This window comes from Nomascus leucogenys, chromosome 5 (genome assembly GCF_006542625.1).
Source record: "Nomascus leucogenys isolate Asia chromosome 5, Asia_NLE_v1, whole genome shotgun sequence".
Lineage (NCBI taxonomy): Eukaryota > Metazoa > Chordata > Mammalia > Primates > Hylobatidae > Nomascus > Nomascus leucogenys.
In genome coordinates, this window is record NC_044385.1 from 33317269 (window position 1) to 33345139 (window position 27871).

Sequence of the window (27871 nt, forward strand, 5' to 3'; positions counted from 1 at the left end):
GAGTCTCACTGATTGCTAGCACAGCAGTCTGAGATCAAACTACAAGGCAGCAGCAAGGCTGGGGGAGGGGCGCCTGCCATTGCCCAGGCTTGCTTAGGTAAACAAAGCAGCCAGGAAGCTCGAACTGGGTGGAGCCCACCACAGCTCAAGGAGGCCTGCCTGCCTCTGTAGGCTCCACCTCTGGGGGCAGGGCACAGACAAACAAAAAGTCAGCAGTAACCTCTGCAGACTTATATGTCCCTGACAGCTTTGAAGAGAGTAGTGGTTCTCCCAGCACGCAGCTGGAGATCTGAGAACAGGCAGACTGCCTCCTAAAGTGGGACCCTGACCCCTGAGCAGCCTAACTGGGAGGCACCCCCCAGTAGGGACAGACTGACACCTCACTTGGCCGGCTACTCCTCTGAGACAAAACTTCCAGAGGAATGATCAGACAGCTGAATTTGCGGTTCACAAAAATCCGCTGTTCTGCAGCCACCGCTGCTGACATCCAGCCAAACAGGGTCTGGAGTGGACCTCTAGCAAACTCCAACAGACCTGCAGCTGAGGGTCCTGTCTGGTAGAAGGAAAACTAACAAACAGAAAGGACACCCACACCAAAAACCCATCTGTACATCACCATCATCAAAGACCAAAAGTAGAAAAAACTACAAAGATGGGGAGAAAACAGAGCAGAAAAACTGGAAACTCTAAAAAGCAGAGTGCCTCTCCTCCTCCAAAGGAACGCAGTTCCTCACCAGCAACAGAACAAAGCTGGATGGGGAATGACTTTGACGAGTTGAGAGAAGAAGGCTTCAGACGATCAAACTACTCCGAGCTACAGGAGGAAATTCAAACCAATGGCAAAGAAGTTAAAAACTTTGAAAAAAAATTAGATGAATGTTTAACTAAAATAACCAATGCAGAGAAGTGCTTAAAGGAGCTGCTGGATCTGAAAGCCAAGTTTCAAGAACTATATGAAGAATGCAGAAGCCTCAGTAGCCAATGTGATCAACTGGAAGAAAGGGTATCGCTGATGGAAGATGAAATGAATGAAATGAAGTGAGAAGGGAAGTTTAGAGAAAAAAAAACAAAAAGAAATGAACAAAGCCTCCAAGAAATATGGGACTATGTGAAAAGACTAAACATACGTCTGATTGGTGTACCTGAAAGTGACGGGGAGAATGGAACCAAGTTGGAAAACACTCTGCAAGATATTATCCAGGAGAACTTCCCCAATCTAGTAAGGCAGGCCAACATTCAGATTCAGGAAATACAGAGAATGCCACAAAGATACTCCTTGAGAAGAGCAACTCCAAGACACATAACTGTCAGATTCACCAAAGTTGAAATGAAGGAAAAAATGTTAAGGGTAGCCAGAGAGAAAGGTCGGGTTACCCACAAAGGGAAGCCCATCAGCCTAACAGCTAATCTCTCAGCAGAAACTCTACAAGCCAGAAGAGAGTGGGGGCCGATATTCAACATTCTTAAAGGAAAGAATTTTCAACCCAGAATTTCATATCCAGCCAAACTAAGCTTCATAAGTGAAGGAAAAATAACATACTTTACAGGCAAACAAATGCTGAGTGATTTTGTCACCACCAGGCCTGCCCTAAAAGAGCTCCTGAAGGAAGCACTAAACATGGAAAGGAACAACCGGTACCAGCCACTGCAAAAACATGCCAAATTGTAAAGACCATCGAGGCTAGGAAGAAACTGCATCAACTAACGAGCAAAATAACCAGCTAACATCATAGTGACAGGATCAAATTCACACATAACAATATTAACTTTAAATGTAAATGGGCTAAATGCTCCAATTAAAAGACACAGACTCACAAATTGGATAAGGAGTCAAGACCCATCAGTGTGCCCTATTCAGGAAACCCATCTCACATGCAGAGACACACATAGACTCAAAATAAAGGGATGGAGGAAGATCTACCAAGCAAATGGAAAACAAAAAATGGCAGGGGTTGCAATCCTAGTCTCTGATAAAATAGACTTTAAACCGACAAAGATCAAAAGAGACAAAGAAGGCCATTACATAGTGGTAAAGGGATCAATTCAACAAGAAGAGCTAACTATCCTAAATATATATGCACCCAATACAGGAGCACCCAGATTCATAAAGCAAGTCGTGAGTGACCTACAAAGAGACTTAGACTCCCACACAATAATAATGGGAGATTTTAACACCCCACTGTCAACATTAGACTGATCAATGAGACAGAAAGTTAATAAGGATACCCAGGAATTGAACTCAGCTCTGCACCAAGCAGATCTAATAGACATCTACAGAACTCTCCACCCCAAATCAACAGAATATACATTTTTTTCAGCACCACACCACACCTATTCCAAAATTGACCACATAGTTGGAAGTAAAGCTCTCCTCAGGAAATGTAAAAGAACAGAAATTATAACAAACTGTCTCTCAGACCACAGTGCAATCAAACTAGAACTCAGGATTAAGAAACTCACTCAAAACCGCTCAATTACATGGAAATTGAACAACCTGCTCCTGAATGACTACTGGGTTCATAACAAAATGAAGGCAGAAATAAAGATGTTCTTTGAAACCAACGAGAACAAAGACACAATATACCAGAATCTCTGGGACACGTTCAAAGCAGTGTGTAAAGGGAAATTTATAGCACTAAATGCCCACAAAAGAAAGCAGGAAAGATCCAAAATTGACACCCTAACATCACAATTAAAAGAACTAGAAAAGGAAGAGCAAACACATTCAAAAGCTAGCAGAAGGCAAGAAATAACTAAAATCAGAGCAGAACTGAAGGAAATAGAGACACAAAAAACCCTTCAAAAAATTAATGAATCCAGGAGCTGGTTTTTTGAAAAGATCAATAAAATTGATAGACTGCTAGCAAGACTAATAAAGAAGAAAAGAGAGAAGAATCAAATAGATGCAATAAAAACTGATAAAGGGGATATCACCACCGATCCCACAGAAATACAATCTACCATCAGAGAATACTACAAACACCTCTACGCAAATAAACTAGAAAATCTAGAAGAAATGGATAAATTCCTCGACAAATACACCCTCCCAAGACTAAACCAGGAAGAAGTTGAATCTCTGAATAGACCAATAACAGGCTCTGAAATTGTGGCAATAGTCAATAGCTTACCAACCAAAAAGAGTCCAGGACCTAATGGATTCACAGCCAAATTCTACCAGAGGTACAAGGAGGAACTGGTACCATTCCATCTGAAACTATTCCAATCAATAGAAAAAGAGGGAATCCTCCCTAACACATTTTATGAGGCCAGCATCATCCTGATACCAAAGCCTGGCAGAGACACAACCAAAAAAGAGAATTTCAGACCAATATCCTTGATGAACATTGATGCAAAAATCCTCAATAAAATACTGGCAAACCAGCAGCACATCAAAAAGCTTATCCACCATGATCAAGTGGGCTTCATCCCTGGGATGCAAGGCTGGTTCAACATACGCAAATCAATAAATGTAATCCAGCATATAAACAGAACCAAAGACAAAAACCACATGATTATCTCAATAGATGCAAAAAAGGCCTTTGACAAAATTCAACAACCTTCATGCTAAAAACTCTCAATAAATTAGGTATTGATGGGATGTATCTCAAAATAATAAGAGCTTTCTATGACAAACCCACAGCCAATATCATACTGAATGGGCAAAAACTGGAAGCATTCTTTTTGAAAACTGGCACGAGACCGGGATGCCCTCTCTCGCCACTCCTATTCAACATAGTGTTGGAAGTTCTGGCCAGGGCAATTAGGCAGGAGAAGGAAATAAAGGGTATTCAATTAGGAAAAGAGGAAGTCAAATTGTCCCTGTTTGCAGAAGACATGATTGTATATCTAGAAAACCCCCCCATTGTCTCAGCCCAAAATCTCTTCAAGCTGATGAGCAACTTCAGCAAAGTCTCAGGATATAAAATCAATGGACAAAAATCACAAGCATTCTTGTACACCAATAACAGACAGAGAGCCAAATCATGAGTGAACTCCCATTCACAATTGCTTCAAAGAGAATAAAATACCTAGGAATCCAACTTACAAGAGACGTGAAGGACCTCTTCAAGGAGAACTACAAACCACTGCTCAATGAAATAAAAGAGGATACAAACAAATGGAAGAACATTCCATGCTCATGGGTTGGAAGAATCAATATCGTGAAAATGGCCATACTGCCCAAGGTAATTTATAGATTCAATGCCATCCCCATCAAGCTACCAATGACTTTCTTCACAGAATTGGAAAAAACTACTTTAAAGTTCATATGGAACCAAAAAAGAGCCCACATTGCCAAGTCAATCCTAAGCCAAAAGAACAAAGCTGGAGGCATCATGCTACCTGACTTCAAACTATACTACAAGGCTACAGTAACCAAAACAGCATGGTACTGGTACCAAAACAGAGACATAGATCAATGGAACAGAACAGAGCCCTCAGAAATAATGCCACATAGCTACAACTATCTGATCTTTGACAAACCTGACAAAAACAAGCAATGGGGAAAGGATTCCCTATTTAATAAATGGTGCTGGGAAAACTGGCTAGCCATATGTAGAAAGCTGAAACTGGATCCCTTCCTTACATCTTACACAAAAATTAATTCAAGATGGATTAAAGACTTAAATGTTAGACCTAAAACCATAAAAACCCCAGAAGAAAACCCAGGCAATACCATTCAGGACATAGTCATGGGCAAGGACTTCATGTCTAAAACATCAAAAGCAATGGCAACAAAAGCCATAATTGACAAATGGGATCTAATTAAACTAAAGAGCTTCTGCACAGCAAAAGAAAATACCATCAGCGTGAACAGGCAACCTACAAAATGGGAGAAAATTTTCACAACCTACTCATCTGACAAATGGCTAATATCCAGAATCTACAATGAATTCAAACAAATTTACAAGAAAAAAACAAACAACCCCATCAAAAAGTGGGCGAAGCATATGAACAGACACTTCTCAAAAGAAGACATTTATGCAGCCAAAAAACACATGAAAAAATGCTCATCATCACTGGCCATCAGAGAAATGCAAATCAAAACCACGAGATACCATCTCACACCAGTTAGAATGGCGACCATTAAAAAGTCATGAAACAACAGGTGCTGGAGAGGATGTGGAGAAATAGGAACACTTTTACACTGTTGGTGGGACTGTAAACTAGTTCAACCATTGTGAAGGTCAGTGTGGTGATTCCTCAAGGATCTAGAACTAGAAATACCATTTGACCCAGCCATCCCATTACTGAGTATATACCCAAAGGACTATAAATCATGCTGCTATAAAGACATATGCACACGTATGTTTATTGCGGCACTATTCACAATAGCAAAGACTTGGAACCAACCCAAATGTCCAACAACGATAGACTGGATTAAGAAAATGTGGCACATATACACCATGGAATACTATGCAGCCATAAAAAATGAGGAATTCATGTTCTTTGTAGAGACATGGATGAAACTGGAAACCATCATTCTCAGTGAACTATCGCAAGGACAAAAAAACCAAACACCACATGTTCTCACTCATAGGTGGGAACTGAACAATGAGAACACATGGACACAGGAAGGGGAACATCACACTCCAGGTACTGTTGTGGGGTGGGAGGAGCGGGGAGGGACAGCATTAGGAGATATACCTAATTCTAAATGAAGAGTTAATGGGTGCAGCACACCAGCATGGCACATGGATACATACATAACAAACCTGCACATTGTGCACATGTACCCTAAAACTTAAAGTATAATAATAATAATAAAAAAAAATTAATGGTGAGTCTCTCAGTGTTTTTTTCCCAAAATATTTTTTTGCTAACTTTGTAATCATAAAATATTGTTTTGGAATTACTTTGTACCATAGATCTAAATATGGAAGCTAAAACTACAAAACTTCTAGAAGAATGCATAGGAGAAAATCTCCAGGACCTTGAGGCAGGCAAAGATTTCTTAGATAGTACATGAAAAGATAAAACCATTGAAAAAAAGACAAGAGGAATTTGTCAAAATTTAAAGTTTTTCTCTTCCAAAGATATCATTAAGAAATGAAAAGGCAAGTCACAAAATTAAATTATTTTTGATACATGCATTTAACAACAGAATTGTATTCAAAATATATGAAGAGCCCTTACAACTCAATAATAAGACAATCTATTTTTTTTTAATGAGCACAAGGTTTGACCATACACTCCACAAAAGAAGATCTACCAATGGCAATAAGCAGATGAAATGATGGTCAAAAATCACCTGGGGACTGCAAATTATTGCACAATGAGATGCTACTGCACGTGAAATTATAGAACCTTGTAATATTAAATGTTAGACTGTCTGAAATTATAAAACCTTGTAACATTAAATGTTCAAAGATATGGAACAACCAGAACTCTCACACACTGCCGGTGGGACTGTAAGAAACTGTCAGTTTCTTAAAAAGGTAATATAGTGTGCCTACCATACCACCAGCCATTCCACTCCTAGATATTTACCCTAAAGAAGTGAAAATATATGCCCATGCAAAGTATCAGCATAATGATCATGGCAGTTTATTTGAAATAGCTCCAAACTGGAAATCATACAAATGTTCATCAATAGGTGAATAAATAAACAAATCGTGGCAAAGCTATACAATAGAATATTGCTCAGCCACTAAAAAGAATGAATTACTGATATACACATTAACATGAATGAATCTCAAAGTGATTGTGCTAAGTGAAAGGAGCCAGATACAAAGAAGCACATACTGTATGCTTGCATTAATATAAAATTCCAGAAACAGCAAACTAATCTGTAACAGCAAAAAGCAGATCAGTAGTTGCCTGTGGCCAAGAATAAAGGGAGGAATGAATGATACAGCGTACATGAATTTTGGGGTATTTTGAAAATGTTCTACATCTTGATTGTGGTGGTGATTTCACAAATATATGTTTCTCAAAACCCATTGAATTGTATACCTTAAATGGATGTAGTTAACATTATATAAATTATACAACAATAATGTTAAAAATTATTATTTTTGGTATTCCCTCCTTAATGAGGTCTACCCAATCTGAATTACTCCTTTACTTTTGTATCTTCTTCTACTTAATATTGTGTTGTCATAGGAGACTTAGAGACAAAACTGCAATTTCTTCTCTCTCTTTCTCTCTCTCCGTGTGTGTGTGTGTGTGTGAGAGAGAGAGAGAGAGAGAGAGAGAGAGAGAGAGAGAGAGAGAGAAACAGAGAGAATCAAGGAGAAGAGATTGAAGATTTCAAAATGCTAAGGAATTTTTGGGATCCAGAATACAGATGGGCTTCAAAACAGTAAAAATAGGACACTGGGAAATTAGAGGTGGGTCCGTAAGAGGCTGAGGTAGCCGTGTCTGATTACCTCAAATTTTTCTCAAATATACAATGGCATCTTCTGAGAGAGGACCCTGGATGGGGCTGGTAGTTGAGGAAAGTAGAGGGTACCATAGACATCAACAAGGGATGCATAAAGGATTCAAGAGAAACAGGAGAGGGTCAAGGGATGGGCAGAACATTTCAGACCAAAGGAACCCTCTGCACACTTTCAGTGGGTTTCAGCCTCACCTGTCCTATGATGTGCATGAAGGATGGTGCTGCTACTGACTACTGATTATCATCTCCATTTCAGTTTCTTATCCAGACCTCACAGATATTTGACAAGGACTTTCAATGTGGAGAAATTAGAAAATGGAGTTACTTATGCCCTGATCATGGATAGGTCTTTGTCTGGTTTTGCTAAGCACCACCACTAAATCTGGTCCCTCTCCAACAGATGGAGGCGTGGTACTCATGGTACAGATCTATCTCCATCAAGCAACCTCCCAGGTCTTCCCTTGCTAAAAGGATTATATTACGTTGAATATAATGTGTCCATTAAGGACCCTTTCCTTTATATTGGTAGAAAATGTAGTCCTGCTAAGTAGAATCCCATGTGCCTATTAGGTGGGATGTGAGGTTGGAACTGTGGCTGTGAAGATCTATGCCAAATAAATTTTATTATAATGACTTTGGTCTGTATCATCAGTCTTGGATAATTGTACTGCAGCAGACATGACTTTCTTCCAGAGGCTGACTGTTAGAATGCATGACATAATAATAATGCCATGATTAATCTGACTTAGCTCTCACTGCAGGGTCAAGAGGTACAAATTCATAGGCTCCTACAACTACTTTAAAATTATACATGGACACAGCATTTGGGGGTGAAGTATCAACCCAAAAATATGTTGTTTGAAATAACACCCAAAGAAAATAAGTGCTTAGATCCCTGGACTCCTATAAAGAGGGAAATTAAAAGCTTATAAATTGGATAAATTTCTGATATTTTAATTGGGGATTTCATAATTTAAGCTTAGGTTGCAGATGCTCATCATGGCATCATTATTTAGACGATTGAAAGATTCCCTTCACATGCTACGCTTACTCCTATTTTAAAAAACTAGATAGAAAATTTATATATGATATAGATGAGTGATATGTTCCAAATATTAGTCTCTGATCTCTGTGCAATCAGTTGTGCACTTGATTAGCTTTAATTGCCAGGACAGCAAAAAAGAGCACCTTTACTATATCTTGATGTTTTGTTTTTGATCATGGCTTAGTAGAACTAAAAGAAATTGGCTTCAGGAGAGAGTAATTAGCAAGCTAATTAGTTAAGGTCTGTTTATATTTTTATTGTCAAGGCATTTATTGGTCTTAACTTAAAACATTCTATTTTCTTTTGAGATATTAGGACCCACACAGGAGTGGTGAGGCAATGAAGTGGAGGCACTGTTAGTGGGGAGCACATTGAGTATGGAGTTCAGCAGAACTAACTTTAACACTGGTTGAGCTCTACCCTTTTTTCTTTTTCTTTCTTTTTTTTTGAGATGGAGTCTCGCTCTGTCACCCAGGCTGGAGTGCAGTGGTGTGATCTCGGTTCACTGCAACCTCTGCCTCCCAGGTTCAAGTGTTTCTCCTGCCTCAGCCTCCCGAGTAGCTGGGACTACAGGCAAGTGCCACCACGCCAGGCTAATTTTTTTTTTTTTTTTTTTTTTTTTTTTAGTTGAGACTGGGTTTCACCATGTTGGCCGGGCTGGTCTTGAACTCCTGACCTCGTGATCCACCCACCTCGGCCTCCCAAAGTGCTGGGATTACGGGTGTGAGCCACCCCGCCCGGCCTACCCCTTTTTCTTTTAAGCCTTATAAGACTGAAGCCAAAGAGTCCAAAATGGTAGGGGTTACCAGGTGGAAGAGAAATACCCTAGGGGTCCCTAAAGGCATAGGATCCAGGATCTACAGGGAGGAATTAGCTTTGGAGAATACTGTTTTAAGGGTTTTACATTTAATCCTCACAATAACTCCATGAGGTAGGTATTATTATTGTCCCTATTTTTCACATGGGAAAATTGAGGCACAGAAGTATTATGTAATATGTATTCACAGAACTACAAAGTGGAGGAACCAGGATTTTTGTCCAGGCAATGTGGGCCAAAACTCTTGTAGGGGTATTATGATTAGGTAATATGTAGTACCTATCAAAAGTTGCTAATATAATGTCTTTCATATAACAGATTCTTAATAGGTGCCCCCAAAATGTTACATAGTATTAACTTATTTAGATTTCATAGTAGATACAAAGTCCATTGGTATCTATAGATTTTAAGGTCTTAAACCACTGATGAATGATAGCAGCATAAGCAAGAAATTAATAAATGTGCTCTTTGTTCTTCTCTACTGTAGTCAGTGTGGTTGATATAGGACCCAAATCAAAGTTAACAGGTGTGTGTAGTGTTGAAAAGCATGAGGGTGAGGTGGCCAGGGAGGAAAGTATTCCCCAAAATAACAAAGGGATGAGACCCCAGTTCTTTGGTTTGCCCTCACAATTTTAAGACAACCAGTTAAATCAATAACTTTGGGGTAGAAGGGGGAAGATTCAAACTTGTTAAACACCTGAAAAAAACCAATCACTTGGCTGACAGCCTAACGTCAATAATTGCAAAATTAAGAAAGGAATTTTAACTGATTATTTTCTCACAGACTCTAAATTCTTAGCTATTTTGTTAAAGAGGTTTACTGTAAGAATGAATGCTAAGCCTTTGCCCATGTAATTTTCCTTGTTTTGTCAGAGAGAGTGGTGTGGGGGTTGAAGTCGGGGGGCAGAAGCCCTCTGTCTGGAGGATTGACGAGTTTCTTTAGGCTGAATGCACTATGGCTGTCTTTCCCATAATGTGGGCGTGCTGGGGGGATTCTCAAAGGCTTTAACGTGCTGAGGTGTTTTGTGCAGCTGGGGTGGAGGTAGGGAAGGTGTGCATCTGACTTCAGACTTTTTACTTTTGCAAGATGCATCTTGCTGGACTAGTTTCTGACGAACCATACTTAGTGGTGTATTTGCTTAAGAAACTCCAGCAAATGTATAGCCTTTCTCCATTCATATAAAACTGAGCTTTTAAAAATCCATTCTCTTATCGAATTTGATACCTTATAAATGCATCATTACATAAAAATGCCTGTGATTTTCAAGCAGATTTTTATTTTATCTTATTTCTTGCTTTTTAACATTTTTATCTCTTGGTTGTAACTTTGGGAAGACCATATCAGGGCTTACATAGTTAATAAAAGCAAACTAAAGCAAATAATCACCTTCTAGTACTTCTTTCAGCATATTCTAATTTTTTAATGGAGAAAATGCATTCTTAAATTAAATATGCATAATAAGGAATACTAATAATAAGAATAAAGTGGAATATGTGAGAATGAATCTAGTGTTGTAAGCAAAATGCATTTGATTTGCTAAGGATAAAAGCTGGCGTGAATCAGTAAGAATCAGTGCAAAAAAGAAAAGCCTCATAATGTTCACAAATTGTCCATAATTGTATGAATTTTAAATATAAAAGTTGGCAGTGGCAAAAGCTAAAAGCCATTAGGAGAGTTACTATTGTGCAATGCACCAGGAACAGCAAGTCACAATCTTATGAAAAAATCCTAGCTAGAGTTTTCTAAAATTTTGATAACCATACTTGAGACTTGTCTTGATGTTTACTACAATGTATGCATTGTTCAGCATGGCATAGCCTAATGCATATATGAATCATATTTGAAAAGAGCTACTAATTAACATGAATAGTCTTCTTCCGTGAAGGTCGTTTATTGCAAAGTTCTTTTTCTCTTCTTTTTTTTTTTTTCTCCTAGCTGAATATCACTAAAGGAGTCCTCAACAACAGCCATTAGTTTGAGAGACTACTCTGTTCTCTTTCTGACATTGGGTCATAGTTTTAAAGAGTCTTTTTCTTATGCCAAGAAGCCATAAAAAATAATATTTAAAGGCCAGAGAGAGAAAGAAGTGAAAAGAAAGGAAGGAAGATGGGAAAGAACATCATCTTTCTCTTATTGAACAGTACACCTCACCCCCAATCTATTTGTTTAAGCTTTATTCTATTAGCAACTTCTTGTTATAGTATTTAAGAATTATTTTGGTGACATGATTACACTTTATTTCCAATGGGGTTGGTCAGGAGATTTTTTTCTTTGAAAATTGTGTTGGCCCATGCTTTTCTAAAATTCATTAGAATGGTCTCTGAAGTGTTTTCCAGATATATAGAAGCACTTAGGGACTTTGTTCTACTATTCTGCACTGAAGGAACTTTTCAGAACTTTCCAGTGCTTCAAGTTGGGGTCCGGTAAGCTTTTTGGCTTAGTTGTTTCAAGAAACTTAGCCAGGATGAAGAGCTTCCCAAGGCTTGTGGGGAAACAATATTACCCTATGCCAAAAATGCCTCTTAGCCAACCACCTTCAGTTGGAGTTTTGTTTCCATTTGTAATGGTTGATCTTATGTGTCACCTTTGGCTAGGCTGTGGTGCCCAGTAGTTTCTTCAGACACCAGTCTGGATGTTGCTGTGAAGGTGTATTTTGGATGTGATTAACATTTAAATCAGTAGACTTTGAGTAAAGCAGATTACATGTAATAATGTGGGCGGACCTCATCCAATCAGCAGAAGGTCTTAAGAGCAAAGACTCAGGTTTCCAGAAGAAAACGCAATTCTGCCTAGAGACTGCAACATGGAAACCCTGCCTAAGTTTTCAGTCTGTAGATTTCAGACTCAAGACTGCAATACCAACTTTTCCCTGAATTTCCAGCCTCTTGTCCTCTACCGATTTGCCAGCCCCACAATCATGTAAACCCATTCCTTAAAATAAATACATAGATTATATATCTCTAGCCTATTAGAGCTGTTTATCTGGAGAACCCTGACTAATCTAATACAGTACCCTATTTAAGTAAAATTGGTAGTAAGAGTATGGTATGAAAGATGTTCTTTTAACCACTTGGCCTCTAAAACAGAACTGGATTGGGGGCCAAGTTTGCATGATGCAACAAATTGATTAAAGAGTTTATCACTTTGTTATTTTGTCTACTTGATAGCAGATAACCTATTTGATAAACACATACATTATTTTTATTGCTCAATCTGGCTAGAAAAATCCAAGGTAATTTGTCAATTGCATGCATTTTTCAACGTCTGAAGACCATGGAAGTGTTGTGGGGCTATTAGTAGAGTCAACTGAATCACACTGGTGAGGATTGGTTTTGGGGGATGTCAGGCAAAAGTTCTCATGCTGAATTTGTAATGTATACCTTCTTATATTATTTTAAGCTTTCAACCAGGTAAGTATTTGACAAGTCAAAATAAAATAAAAGCTAATAGTCCCTGCATCTGGACTCCCCCAAAATATCTCTCACTGCCAGTTAGCCAGTGAAAGGGGCACAAATATGGTGGTGGAGGGGAGGCAGGCCCTTAGATACTGCCTTTCCTGTCTTCCTGATCCCTCCATGAATGGAATCAACCTACAAAATCATGTATTTATTGATGGTTTGTCGTATACGAGGCACTGTATTGTGCACTAATTTGTTATGGGAGGTTCTTCTTGAGACCACAGTGTTGCAGGAGGCAGCGTCCATAATACAAGGTGGAGTGTGATACATGCTAAAGACAAGGACTATGTGACTGTATGAAATGGAGCGATCACATCCAGCCTGGAGATCAGGAGAAGCTGGAGCCCTCCTGAGGACAGAGCCCTTGAATTAGATACAGAAGGGAGGTAGGATTTTGGTCAGTGAATGGGTAAAGAGGATTTCCAGTGTAAAAGCTGGTGTAAGTGAAACAGTTGGGGGAAGAACATGAAGATGGAAGTGGAAACACAGACTGGTCCAGGTTGTCTTGAGCTAACCTGAAGTGCAATTGGGATTGTGATCAGAAGGACAGACTGAGGCCAGGGATCAGAGGGACTGAAATTCCAAGGGACTTGATTTGGACGGCACTGACGAGTCATTGAAAACTTTTGCCTAGGGAGATGCAGGTTACTTTATAAGCCCTGCTTCACTTCTACTGAACACACTGCCTCAAACATCTTTGCTGGAAAGTCTGATTTTATCATTTAGAAACTGTTACCTTAAAAATTGGACAATTCCGCCTCCAAATGGAATCTTGCCCTTGTGCAGAAACATGTCTATGAGGGATAAAACTGAGCAGGGTTGGGAAGGCAATGGTGGGGATTGTGGGGGAGGAAGTGAGGAGACTCAGAATGAAGTAGTTTCCTCAAATGAATAGTAGCAAGAATGTTGGAGTGTGTTTTCCTGTTTGGGAGGTTTAATTCTTCACGGTTTGCTTGGCTGTCAGAACGCTTCACGTTTTTATTTGTGAACATACATGGTGATCATCCTTAAGACAAAAAATCTCATGGCAGGTCCCTAGATGCTCTTGTTCACAGCAGATGTTGCAATCAGAGCTGGGCTTTCAATTCTCACCTCTGAGATGTTATAAATTGCATTAAGAAGCATCTCCTCCAGTCTTCGTGTTTTAAAAACAACTTGCTAGGGGCATGTTGGAGGAAAGAAGTTGCAATAGGCAAACTTAACTGATTTATGGATCATCATGGCAGAGCCATCTTCTTGTTGATGCAATCACCCATAGTTCATGTGACAATCACAGTAGACCAATTCAACAGGGGAGTCAAAAAAAGAGAGATGCACATACTCAGATCATTGATATGGAACGGCTCTGTGGAGCAATCAGGTTCAAAAAAACTTAAACATTTATTTTCCTGTTGGGAGACCATAGAGAAGTGATAAAAGTAGAGAGGGGCCGCTTAAAGACTGTGTCTTCACTTAGAAAACAGTAGAGCTCACCAGCTTGTGGATCCTGAGCTGGGAAAAAAGTTTTCTCTCAATGGGAAAAGAAGTTTTCTTGTCCCACTTCTCATCACAGTGAGATCTCCTCTCTAGCATCCCTAACGTGGGGCCATCTCACCTCTCCCTGAACTCTTCCACAGGCTCAAGTTTGTACATTCCAACTTGTTGTTTGGGCCTTGTTGGACATAACCGAAGTCTGGATGGCAGGGTGAAAATTGGATAAACAGCCACACTGACTCAGGGGAGATTTTTTTTTATGCAAACATCTGTTTCTTGAATTTGGCCATGGTAAGACCTAAGGGAAGGGGGAATACCAGTTGATGAAATAAGATCAAGAAGATACTGCCTCATTTTTTCATCTGTTTCAGGGGTATAAATCCTGCCTTCTCTCAGCCTTACAGAGGAAGAAAACCCTTTCCAAGATTCCTCTGATACTGGGTTTATGCCCAATTCTAGTTTAGGTGAGATCATGTGGATGCCTTTTCTGGTACTTTGCTCACTACAACTATAACCTCTTTTGAAAGAAATTTCATATATGCATATAAAAATATAAACTCAGAGTAAAGATGAGTAGGGCAATCAATACATGTTGAATAAGCACTCATTATGTGCCCAGCACATATTGAGTGTAGAAGAATGAATCTTTGCACTTATGAAACTTAAAGTTTTGACAGGGAAACTGTAAGTGGTAAAGAACAATAAAAGACAACTTATGACCTTGTACTAAATTGGGAGGTACTGATATTAATAGTTATCATTATTTGTGGCAGGAGAGGACAAGATGGACTACTGACATTAGAGAAGACTTTGAAAAGGAAGTTTGAATTAATGCAGGCTATAAGGTGCTGAGAAGCTCCGAGCAGGCAGAACCTAAGCAAGAGGCATTTCTAGTGGGGGAAAGTGCACGAGCTGGCAACAGGAGTTACTTAGTCGATGTATTGTCCACTTGCTGAGAGTTCATTGTATGGGGGCATTTTTATCCCCATTTACAAATAGGCAGATGAAGCTTGGTAGCAGGTAATTCACAATGGCAACAACAACAGTAGTGGCTAACATTCATTCAGCACTGGCGATGGTCCAGGAACTGTTCTAGGCTTTTAAACTATTTTAAGTTATTTAAGCCCCACGATAACCCTACTAGATCGGTATTATTCTTATATCTTATTTAGGCATGAAGAAACTGAAGCATGGAGGAAAAACTAAGCAACTAGCCCAATGTCACACAGGCAATAAGTGGACAGCCTGAATGAAACCCAGGCCTCTCTAGTTCCAAAGCCCATACTCCATGGTAATGAACACCTGAGGAGAATGGTAGTGTAGTGAGCAAAATGACACTGACCCTGCAGGAGGAATGAGGTTCCGAGGTGGGAGGGGGTGTGCACAGGAGAGGCAAGGAGAGGTTGATGGGCGTTCTTCTCATTCTCACCTTTTTGTTTTAACTTGTGAGAGCCCATAATGAACTTAAAATGCAAGTTTGAATACCAAAATTCAGGGTACACGAACCATTTCAAGACATCACTATGACATAAAGTATGCCTCAAGCTCCTTCAGAAAGGAAGGAAACTCATCGGAGTGTTTGGTCACAAGACATTCAACAATCCCAGCCTTGCCCCAGGGCCAGGATGGCTGGAGAAGAGAGATACAAAAGCAGAGAGATGCACTTATGAAACTTAAAGTTTTGACAGGGAAACTGACACCTCTGCGAATCTCCTTCTCCTGTGAAGTACCTGTTATTAATTTTAAAATATTCATTGGTTCTCTGGTTTTACCTTCTCCACAGGATTTGATCCCTGGTATTCAGATACAACATAGGATTACGTCGGTCCTCTTTGCACCTCTCGGTAGAACAATGAACCAACCTAACTGGCAAAGTTATATGATATCAGGTTGATACTCAGGCCACGTGGAAAGAATAGAAAGTAATAGCGTCAGGAGAGCATTCAGGCTAGACTTTCCTTATTAAAATGCCTTCATCTTACAGACACCATATTGCTAAAATCTCATCATTAGTGATTCTTTTCTGTGGATTTCTTCCTGTAAGAAAGCCAATAAATCTTCTGCTTTAAGCAGCTAATCCAGTGATTTTAAACATAGAGTTTTGACAGAAGAATTAATTTCTCTCCAGTGAATCCTCACATGGAATCTCAATATATAAGATAAAAAAAATGAGCAAGTCTGAGGAAATCTGGTGCCAGTAGAGGGAGAGTTCCTCCTGCCAGCTTAGCCTTTGCCTGGTCCTGTGCACCAGCTCCTGAGGCATTCCACAGAATTTGGAGGCTGTAGAACTGCATGTGAAATTTTGCATGCCTCTCATTTAGGTTGCAAGTAACAGGATACCTGACTAACCAATGGCTTAAACAAGGTTTCATTTTTTTTTTTCTCAGAAAAATACAAATCTGAAGGTAGTGGGCTGCTACTGTTGGTTCAGTGGTTCAGAGATCTCAGAGCCAATGTCTTTGTAATTTTCTTACTTTTTGCCTCATGATCTAAAGAAGGCTGCTTCAGCTCCAGCCATCACTTCTTTGCTCAGGGAAAGAAGATAGCAGGGGAGTGCCAGCCATATCTCTCTCCCAAAATCAAGAACATAAAGACTTCCTGAAAACTTCTGGTTGGCTTCTGCTTAGGTCTTGTTGGCTTGAAATATGTCACATGGTCATCCCAAGGGTCAAAGGAATCTGAGAAAACAAATATTTAGCTATATTTTCACTTCAAAAAAGTATTGAGGTTCTATTCTCAAGGAAAAATATAGGTGTGACTATTGAATAGGTCACTAACTGTGCAAGCTGTAGCCTGATTGTTTTTTTCATGAAGGAACACATCACTTCAACGTTTTCATGATAGAAATTACACACAAAATTCATTTATACTAGGAAACTAGTGACTTCTCTTTTAATGGGAGTGAGAGAGTAGAGGTTCTTGTCATTTGTAGAAATGGTGCTGAAGAGACAAAAGTGTAAAGAAAATGACAGTAAAACGTGAAAGATAAATTACTGACAATTCATCAGGTTTTCCATGCAATTTTGACTGAGTGCACATAAATTCATCTAGTAGGATATGAGATTTTCTGGAACAATGAGCCTATATGCAGCTTTGTTTAAAAAAAAAAGGTTTGTCTCAAGTGTAAGTGGCATAGCTTGTTTAACAAAATATATTCACTTAATTATTCAGAAAACTGATTTGTTGAAGCAAAATTGAACTTAACAGATACATAATAAAATAGAGGTAAAAGTTAACATAGTAAAAAGTGTCCCATTTGCACATGTGCATGCACACACACTTGCACACACACATGCACACACACACACACTCAGCTGTAAAGATAAAAACCAGTGCAGGGTGCCTGCTCTATTAATGCCTTTCTGTTAAAAAGTAAATTCTGCTTGTGTGTCTCTCCCTCCTCTTTCTTGGGCAAATAGTCAGGGGACAGTTCATCATGCCTGTCTTTGGGTACAGTTATGAAACATTTTCAGTGGAGAGCATGAATGAGTGGGGACTTGTGCTGAAAGACAGAACAAAAAGAAATTATTAATCATGTTTCCCTTTGTATATTTACTGTTTTGCTTCTGAAGAGACTATTAGTCCACTAAGAGCTGCATAATTAGGAGATATGCCAGATGGGTAATCTATGTGATTTTAAATTTTTATAGAGAGAACAGAGTTGTAGCTTGATTTTTTTTTCAGAAGGTGCTTCAGTTCCATGCAGTTAAAAACAAATATCTTGCCTTAGAGGGTTACTGTCTTCCATGCAATGAGGTGAAATATGCTCTTTAGTCCCCCTTCCATTTTTAAAAAACTGGCTGTTGGAACAGAGGAGCTGAATGGGCCTACCAGATGGAAGAGAAAAGCTAACCACAGCAGAGATGGGAGCTGGGCTCCCATTGAGGAACTGCTGGGAGCTTTATTTAATCATAATCATCATTACAAAAAACCAAACAAACCATAAATTCCACTTCTCTTGTTTCCAGAGCAGTTGAGATTTAATTGTTCTCTCCATTCTCAGGCTAGCAGGAAATCTAAATGAAGTGCTTCCTGAACTTATTTTAAAGCAAACTGGGTAAAATATTCAGCCAAAGAGGTTGCTGATCGGGGCTGGTGACTGAAATCACCAGAGTCCCTGAGGGCAGTGTTTTTGAAACTATGGGTCCTGACACATTAGTGAGCTATAAAATCAATTAAGAGGGTTCTGACCACATATAATTTCTTAGCCAAATAGGGTTGGATAGAATAGAGTAAAAAATAAAAACGTGAGTCACATATGGCAATAGTAGGTATTATTTCAGAAACATTTGTTTCAATAATATATGTATATTTCTATATACATCATATATTTATCAATCAAAAAAGTTTGAAGAAAACACTGCTATAGTACTATGTGTGAGAGGACACTTACTCTTTAGCTCACATCAATTAGAAAGTGATGTAAGGGAAGGGGGATTTGAAGGGGGCTAGAGTGAGACTGAGAAGAGTGGGAAGAAGAAGAGGAGGGAGATGAAGGGCCAATGAGCTCTTCCCTTCCCTTTTAACACACATCATGGCTCCTAACACATTTAAGTGTGGTTGTGCATATCTTCATCATTTTCACATAGATATTCTTCCACATGAAATTTAGAAGTGTTTTGCCAGGTTCCTCATTCAAAAACATCATTTGGAATTTGATTAGGGTTGCATTATATTTATAAAAATAATTTGGGGAGAATTGACATCTTTACTGAGTTGAATCTGCCCATCCAATTGTGTAAGATAGACCTACATGCCTTCTGGTCTTGTTCTGTGTCCCTTAACTCTGTTGATACTATTTTTTATAAAAGCCTTCCATTTTTTACTCTCTTGCTAAGATGACTCCTGTGTGTTTGGCATGTTTTGATTCTCTTGTTTCTTTTCTTTTTTCTATTTGGACTCCTTTCTCTCCAGGTATATCAAGTTCTCAACTCAGTAAAGATGTCAATTTTCCCCAAATTATTTTTATAAATATAATGCAATCCCAATCAAATTCCAAACAATGTTTTTGAATGAGGAACCTGCCAAAACATTTCTAAACTTCACGTGGAAGAATATCTATGTGAAAATAATGAAGATACACACACCCACACTTATATGTATTAGGAGCCATGATGTGAGTTAAAAGGGAAGGCAAGAGCTCAAAGACTCTTCATCTCCCTCCTCTTCCTCTTCTCACTCATCTCAGCCTCACTCTCGTCCCCCTCAAGTGAGGAACTTGGCAAAACATTTATAAACTTCATGTGGGAGAATGTCTATGTGAAAATAATGAACTTGTGAGCCTGGTACTAGTACTGTGAGCCTGGAACTGAGAGTTTGGTATACCTGGAGAAAAGGATCTCTTCCATGAGATCCTGCTCATGCTGTTCTGTGCAGAAAGCCTCTCCTGCATTTCTTGAGGGATGTTAGTGCAGTTATTACTCCTGCTCAGCTGTCCTCCCTGGCAAGGCTGGCTCTCCATGGGACTTCCGCAGCAGCCTCCTAACTGGTCGCCCAGTGCTTCCTCTTACCTGCCTTCCATCCCCAGCGTAGCCATTGGTGGGGTGATCTCTAAAACGTAAAGCAGATGATGTCTCTTCCCTCCCTAAGACATCTAATGGCCTCTGTTACCGCTTCAAGAATCCAAACATATTTCAAAACCCACAGAGCTCCCTGTGATCAGGTTCCTGCTCACCTCTGCGACCCCATTTCCTGAACTTGTCCTTGCCATTCAAAGACTTCAGCCACACTGGCTTTCTTTAGACTCCTCAGCATTCCAAGCCGGTCCTGCCTCTGGCTGTTGGCTTTTCCTAGGACACTCCTGCTCCAGATGCTTCCACGACTAGCTCCTTCTTGTCATGTGGACACTGCATTTTTAATTTAATTTCGATTTTGAGAGGGCTTTCCTGAACCTCAATATAAAATGGCACTCTTCATACCTCTAGTCACCACCCATCATCTACTTTTTAATAGGCCTTATAGTGTCTGGTGTTTTTTTATTTGCTCCTCTATTATCTATTTCCCTCTCCCCCACCTCCCAGCACATACTAGAATGTCAATGAGAGACTTTGTCTTGATGGCTGCGATTTCCCCAGCCCTAAGTAAGCACTAAATAAATGTGTGGTGCATCCCTGGATGGTCTCAGTGAACTAGGTGCTGTACCAACTACAGAATGCGGGAAACAGTCCTTATCTTCAGAAAGCCTGCAGAGATACTGTGAAAATGACCCGCTCAGTTTTAGGAAATCATTTTGGTGTGTGTGTGTGTGTGTGTTTAAGAAGGGCTCTATGGAAGTGACCCCATTAGAAATTAACTTTTAAGAATATATTTTAACCATTAGGGGTACCTCTTAAGAATAGGTTTTGTTAGTGATATATTTTAATTTTATTTTGCAATGTCTTTTGAAGACTTTGCTCTTGGTAAACTAGGCATTTTAGAGAGACACCTAGATGAATTATCTCCCTCCTTAAAGGAAAATGCTTTTAGTGAGATAGAGACTTATAAAAACATAACAAGGCAATGAATTGGAACAGTGCCAGAGAGGATGCTCCTATATGGACCAGTTTTGGAGCACTGGAGTTAGGGCTTTACTTGTCCCAGCATTGTGGTGAACAGTCTTTGCTTTTTCATATAAAACCATGGCCAGGCACAGTGGCTCATACCTGTAATCCCACCACTTTGGGAGGCCAAGGTGGGTGGATTGTTTGAGCTCAGGAGTTTGAGACCAGCCTGGGAAACCTGGCAAAACCCCATCTCTACAAAAAATTAGCTGGGTGCATTACCTGTAGTCCCAGCTACTTGGGAGGCTGAAGTGGGAGGATCACCTAAGCCTGCGGAGGTCAATGCTGCAGTGAGCCGTGATTGTGCCACTGCACTCCAGCCTATCACACTTTAATTTATTTAACTTCATTTTGGGTGAAATTAACATTTTCCATGTGAAAGAGGAATTTTATTCTAACTTCAGAAGCAATTCTAGAGAATGCATGAGCCTTTCAAAGGTAAGTTCTGTGGTATGCTCTAAAAACAAATATGGTGTAAATGAGACTCAAAAGCTTTCCATCCACATGGTAGTGGGCCACTCTGACTTGCCCCACCTCTAGTAGCTGAGACAGAAGGAGACCTGTAGCCCAGCCAGCTACATGCATGCTGTCTCTCACACGTCAAGTGACATTTCTGTGCAGAGTAGCACCAGGGTGTGGCGGGGTCAGGCCTGTCTCCCTTCAGACCCTAAATTATTTACCAGGCTTCCATGTAAATTAAATTTATAAAGAGCACCGAATCTCCTCTGAAATACAAAGACCCTCTGCTGAATGAGTGTGGAGATCCCAGAGCCAAGATGTGGAGGATGAGGAGTCAAAGACACACGGAGAGAAACTCTTCTAGGTGGCAGGGAGGATGTGTTAGCTCAGAACATCATCCGTGGGTGAGGTCTTTCAGAAGCCTAGTTAATGTCAGTTTCACAAACAAATAAATGAGCCACAATTGAATAGGAATGATAGAAATGATTTTCACTTTCCTAGGAGAGAGAATGAGGGTATAATACTGGGCTCATTGAAAACCATGTAACCTCCTGGGGCTCTGGATATCCATGGGGTACACCTTCTGATCCTGGCCCACAGTAGCACTTCTTGAGTTCATTTCAAGACCATGGCCATGAAGGCCTGATAGGAAGGCCTGCTGTGTTGCCATCACAAAGGGAAGAAAGTGGTCATGCTTTGGCCTTTCTGGTCCACAATTTCCCATTCTGGGGTTCTGTGAATCTAAAATGCAGCTCCAGGCTCTGTAGGTTTAGTCCTCCCTCTTCTCTTCAGCATCCCCTGAAGCTTGTCTGCTGAAGGCGGGAGAGCTGTTTCCCCACATGGGTCTTCCGGGTTGTGGGCAGGGTCTGGGGCCTCTTGTTTCCACCCATTTTTTCTCCCTGCTCCTGGACTCTCATACTTCTCATTACTATTCTGTCAGGCTGCAGCTAAGTTAGGAGTTCACAGGAAGGGGAGGTCTATGGGAAGGCCTCAGTTAGTAGCAGTCTGTACCTTGTCACTGCAGGCCAAGACTTTAGGCATAATTTTCCACTAGACTGTGTTTATTCTTTTAAAAGCCTACCTCGAAAGTTGTCACCAGAAAAAAATCGCTCTAATGCAATCATGTTGAAGAGATGAATAATATGCTTTTTCTAAGTACTGCTTTTTAATAAATCACTCTAATGAAATGAGTTTCTAAGTCAATGTTTCAGCCATGGCCATCTTTATTTAGCCTTTCTCTTTACTCGTTGGACTCAGAGCCAGCCAAGAACATAAGCAGATGTGCTGATGGCAACCTAGAACATAAGCAGAGGAGAATACAGGATGGGAACTTGATGGTCTCGGGAAAATGGACAACATGACTCAGGTAGGTCTGGAGAGAACAACTCAGTGGTAGAGCAGCAGGTGTTAAGGTGTGGATCAAATCCCCCCAGTCAAGCTAGCTTTTGATATTCACTCAAGAATCTATCCAAGGATGGCTGATGAATGTGGTTAAATTTGGGGGATAAAGAGGAAAGACATAGGGCCCAGAAAGGGATGAACAAGTATGACGTGGGGTCTTATGGCCCCAGTCAATGGATTGGGTTGAGGATGTAGTTTCTGGTCCCAGAACAGGAGTCCTCAACAGGTGAAGCAAATAGAATTAAGGCTTCTTCCCCCTAAGGTTAAGGTCTTAGGCAAATACCCAGTCCCAAGGTGAAGCCAACACAGTAGGCAGATTCACTATAATTTTAGAGCTACTCAAACTCCAGTATCTTGCTCACTAAACTTGAGACCCAGATAATTTTTGGCTATGAAGAAGACCTGGAGGTGATACCACAGACCAAATACATGAGTCTTGGTTACAGTATTCGGAGCCTAAAAGAGGAGGTAGGTCAAGTTTAGGTCCACTAGACAAGAAACTACTGCTTCCTGCCATTCAAGAATAGGTGGGCTGGAGCCTGCATCTAGAGACCATTAAAGATCCAGCTGTGAGGACCTAGCGCAGGGGAAGCCAGGTAGAGGCTGACACTGTCTTGGCTCATATTCATACTAAGACTCACTTTTGAGCTGTACTTTGTCAACTTTTTATTGCATATCTACTTTGGTCCACATATCCAATTGATTCTTTAATTCCCTTAGTTACCATAACATCCTCACGAAGATAGCTCATGATTTCAATCATAGAGATAAGAAGACAGATACTATTAATTTATATAAAATAAATTGTTATATTAATTATTATTGGAATTATAATTATTATAATACAAACACAAATCTTTATGTTTCCATAGGAGAAAGCTATATTAGTTTCCTCCTGCTATTGTGACAAATTACCACAAATGTAGTGGCTTAAAATAATATATATTTATTGTCTTATAGTTCTAGACATTAGAAGTCTGAAATCAAGGTGTCTGCAGGGATAGCTCCTTCTGGTGACTTCAGGGGAGAATTCATTGCCTGGCCTTTTGCAGCTCTTAGAGGCCACCTGCATTCCTTGGCTAGTGGCCCCTTCCTTACATCACTCCAACCTCTTGCTTCCATTGTCACAGCTCCTACTACTGACTCTTATCCCCCAGTCGTCCTCTGATAAGGATCTTGTGATTAGACTGAGTCCACCTTGATAATCCCCCCATCTCAAGATCTTTAGCCTAATCACATCTGTAAAGTCCCTTATTCCATGTGAGGTGACATCTTCACAGGTTCTGGGGATTAGGACATAAACATTTTTTTAAAGCAGGGTGGGATTATTCTGCCTACCACCAGAGAGAATGAAGGGAAGTGCTTTAAGCTGGGGAGTTGAAGGTGGCCAGACAGAAGGAAGAATCTTAACTTTGTCTGAGGCTGGTGTGGAGCAGGAATAGGAGCCCTCTGGCATGCAGGAACTTTAGTGAAGGATGGCTCTAGGAGACTGGTCCTCAGCAGGGAAGGACCACTGGCAGGGGGATCTTTGAGCTGCCCAGAGCAACAGAGACCAAGACATTTGGCAGCACCCACTGTCAACAGCAGCATCTTGTAGCTAAAGAAATAGCCAGAAACGTGATGACTATCCTGCGGACATGTGGGGCCTACTCCCCTGGCTTTCTGAGGACAGATAAGCCAGGATTTTTGTGTATAAAGTAAAAGAGTAGGGGAAGGGATCCCCCAAATGACTAAAATAGAATATCTAGTCAGGTTGACCCGTGGGGCTGAAACAAGATTCAATATCGTTTTGAGAGTTTTTTTTTTTTTAAAGAATGTGACATTGGACCTTTCTATTGTCATTTAAAAGCTATGCCTCTTGCAGTTACAAACTTTTCACCATGGCCGTTGAAGGTGGAAGGGCAAGTAAGGGCACAGAACAAAGAGTTTTCTGACAATATTCTCGAAGCAGTCTTTATACCGGGATTAGCAATAAAGGGCCACCTCACTTCCAAATGCTCCTTACTCGTAGGCTAAACCTAAGCCAAACTACCTGCTCGTCAGTCAGGCTCCTTCAATGGCAGATATTATCAGAATAAAAATAACCATATTAATAAGTTTATCCATCGGGGGAGATGAAAAGGTGGTAGGGTATTCCCAAAAGGAAAATTAATTTCTTTTTATAATCTGCTGTAGTTTATTTCACATATTCATGACCCACCCAGTATGTTTTTTCTTTATGATGAGCCATAAAAATGACAAAATACATTAGCCAAGTTCTTCGTTTCTGCTAAAATGACCATATTCAAAAATAATAACAGAGACTTGTATCAGCGATGCAAAAGATGCATGAAGTAATTGGGGCTTAATTTGTACACAAACTGTCAAGGCAGTTTTCCTCACGGCCTGCATCTTCTGAATTCATTAGTCTCTAATTACGGCCAGTGGGGACCAGCAGTTAGAAGGTTAAAGAGGTTCTGACAGGCCTAATCATTGCTCAGGAAGCTGAAAATGTATGCAAAGTCTCGGCAGATGGGGTGAGAGCGGCTTCTGCCAAGTGATAACTGTTATTCCTTTGCACCTCCAAAGCTGTCATCCTAATAGGCACATTTTAAATTTATTAATGCTCTAGTTACAATGCATACACAGTCTCTAATGGTATGGCATTCTGAGTATATAAACTGAGCAATTAACACATATTACCTGGTAATGGTAAAATTATTTGTTGCCTGTTTGACTTTTTGGGGGGAGGGGGTGTCTCCTATTCCAGTAAGAATTGTCCCAGGGAAAGCTTCCCTCTGTTAAAATATAATCAGAGCTCTCTTGGAGATAAATTTCTCTCTTTACTTGGATACAACAAACCAATCTGAACGTCTTGGTTCGTGCTTTCCCCAACCTGCCTAGTCAATCCCCAATTTCTGACCTCTCATGCTGGAATCTGCTAGTGAAAAACAATTCTGGTAAGATGCTTGGTCGGACTTTTGGGAAGAGGCGGAGCACTCCAGGTTTTGATGATAAGACCCTTTAAAGTGAGAAGAAACCCAGGCTCATATTTCTCATCACTGATTTCTTACTAACACATGAAAGTAAAGGTATGTATGTACTTTCCAACTGACAATTCCACAGTCATCAATATCTTATCCTTCTTTCGTGGCCTCCCTGACTTTAATCCTGATTGCTTTAACACTAACTAATCACCAGCAAGAGGTGCTTTTTTTTTTTTTTTTTTGAAACAAACGAGGTCTCTTGTCTTTCCTGTGACTGTAGCCATGACATGGGAAGGGCCTTTAATTAAATGCAGCACTTAGTGCAACAATTGTTTGCATGTAGGAGGCTATAGAAATGGAGACAGCTGGAATGGATAGTCCCTAAATTGTAGGCTTCGTCGGGACTACAAGATTCATAAGCAGTCCTAATAGCATGATAAGGTGTTAATCTCAGCAACAGAGCAATTATCTGCCCAGTGACTGACTGCCACTCTCTGCACCCACTAGCCCATTGCAGCTAATTGATTTACACTGTATAAAAGTAATATAACAACAACAAATGTCTCAGAGACTTTATGTTAATTAAAAACTGTGATTACATTTCCCTACTAGGTGATCTGTTTGAAATTTTTATACCACGTAGGAACGATATCAAACTACTAGGTAATAAGTTTTCTTTGCCAATTACCAAATAACCCATCCACTGTGGTTCCTTCAGTAGCTGCAAGAATAACCCCGGTTGACTAACAAATATGAGCTGTGTGACTTCGGGCAAGTGTCTTCATCTCTCTGAGCTTCAGTTTTACTATCCCAGTGTGAGGGGTTGGGCTAGACAAGTTCTCTAAGATCTTTTTCAGTTCTAAAAGTCCAAAATTTTATGAATTCCAAGCCATGTAGCCAGGAGAGGATTATACAATTGAGCCGTAGCCCGGCTAGTTAGGAACAAGTCAGGCCTTTCATCTTCCATGTCTCATTCTCGACTTGGAAGTTTAATCCAGTTTCTGATCATTCTGTTTATTTATAACTTTTTTTTGAAAACATGTGCACAGTGGACTTTTCCGGCCCCCTTGCTATATTCTTGCTATATGAGATATCCATTCATTTCTAGAGATTTAAAAACACTGTTTTCAGCATTGCTTTAATGGGAAATCCAGTGAAGAGAGTCTAGACATGCCCTGCGGTCGGTGTCAGCTTACTGGGTATGATGTGGCACTGTGGGGAGAAGGGATATCTTTGGGTTGCATGAACTGTGAGTATGCGGGGTCTGCTCAGTGGCCTCACCTATGCATGTGAGTGTGGACCCCACTCTATGTCACTCTAGTCAGCTGTGGCCTCATCTGGCTTTCAGTTCCCTGTCTATAGAGTAAAAGTGCCAGGCTGAATGCTCTCTAAAGTCTGTTTCATCAACAGCGTTTGATGACTCTGATCCATTCTGACAAAAAGGAATTTCCTCAAAATTAGAGCTTTTCAAGCCAAATAGTATTTAGAAGGAACAGCAGGTAGAGAAAGAAGAGGCCTGAAAACCCTTTATAAGGAGAAAAGTTTGCATGGAAACCTTCATGATTTTGTGGATGGCAGGTCACGGTGGGAGGCACAATTTATACTCCAGTAAAAATAAAAATATTGATTAAGATTATTAGCTGAAGTTAAAAAAGAATGACCTGGGACTCTAGCATCCATGTAGAAAGCTGGGGGCTGCATTCCCTCCTTCAGGTGTCTCATCCGACTTGTCTAAGCCCTGCTAGAAGTGGTGCTGTAGCTGGCTCATCTCTGAGGGTGAAGGAGAGTGATCACCGACCCTCCCCTGGAAATGCTCCCATCATGTTAAAGTTATCCATTTTCTAGATGGTGATTCTTGAAGAATGCATCACCTATGTCAGAAATCCTGAAAGGCTTGTTATATAAAAAGTAAGCATGGGAGCCAACTTTTTTTTTTTTTTTTAAAGTTGATCTTTGTGCCCAACTGAAGTTGGAAAATCACAGTTCTAGAAAGCAGAGGGCCAGGCTGCCTAATGTTCTTCCCTCCAAGAACAGTGCTCTTCATTTTCCACTCTGTGTGGCTGACTCACAGCCCTCTATGGTGAAGGTGGAGTGCCTGGCATGGAGGTTCCTCCTCCTGCCCAGGAGCAAGGCCACAGCCATGAGCTAGAAGTCAAGGTTGCTGCAGGCAAGCCCAGCTCTGCCCAGAGACCCCATCCTTCCAGCATGAAACGGAACCAGGCTTATTGGAGTCTGGTGGGCCTTCTTGGTCTGAGCCATTTTTACCCAGAGCCTTAGCTGTGAAGCTTCAGCAGGCTTCAACTGTGGGGGTTCAATAACATGTGGGAGTCT

At 40.3% G+C, this 27871-nt stretch overlaps 1 long non-coding RNA gene across 1 annotated transcript in view; it reads left to right on the top strand.

The window, feature by feature from the left end:
- The window catches only part of LOC105739749, a 180986-nt gene that overhangs the window by 147839 nt on the left and 5276 nt on the right, over positions 1–27871 (top strand). Inside the window, exon 5 of the long non-coding RNA XR_001115706.2 lies at positions 22431–22539. This is a non-coding gene — a long non-coding RNA (uncharacterized LOC105739749). The remainder of the gene's footprint in view (positions 1–22430; positions 22540–27871) is intronic.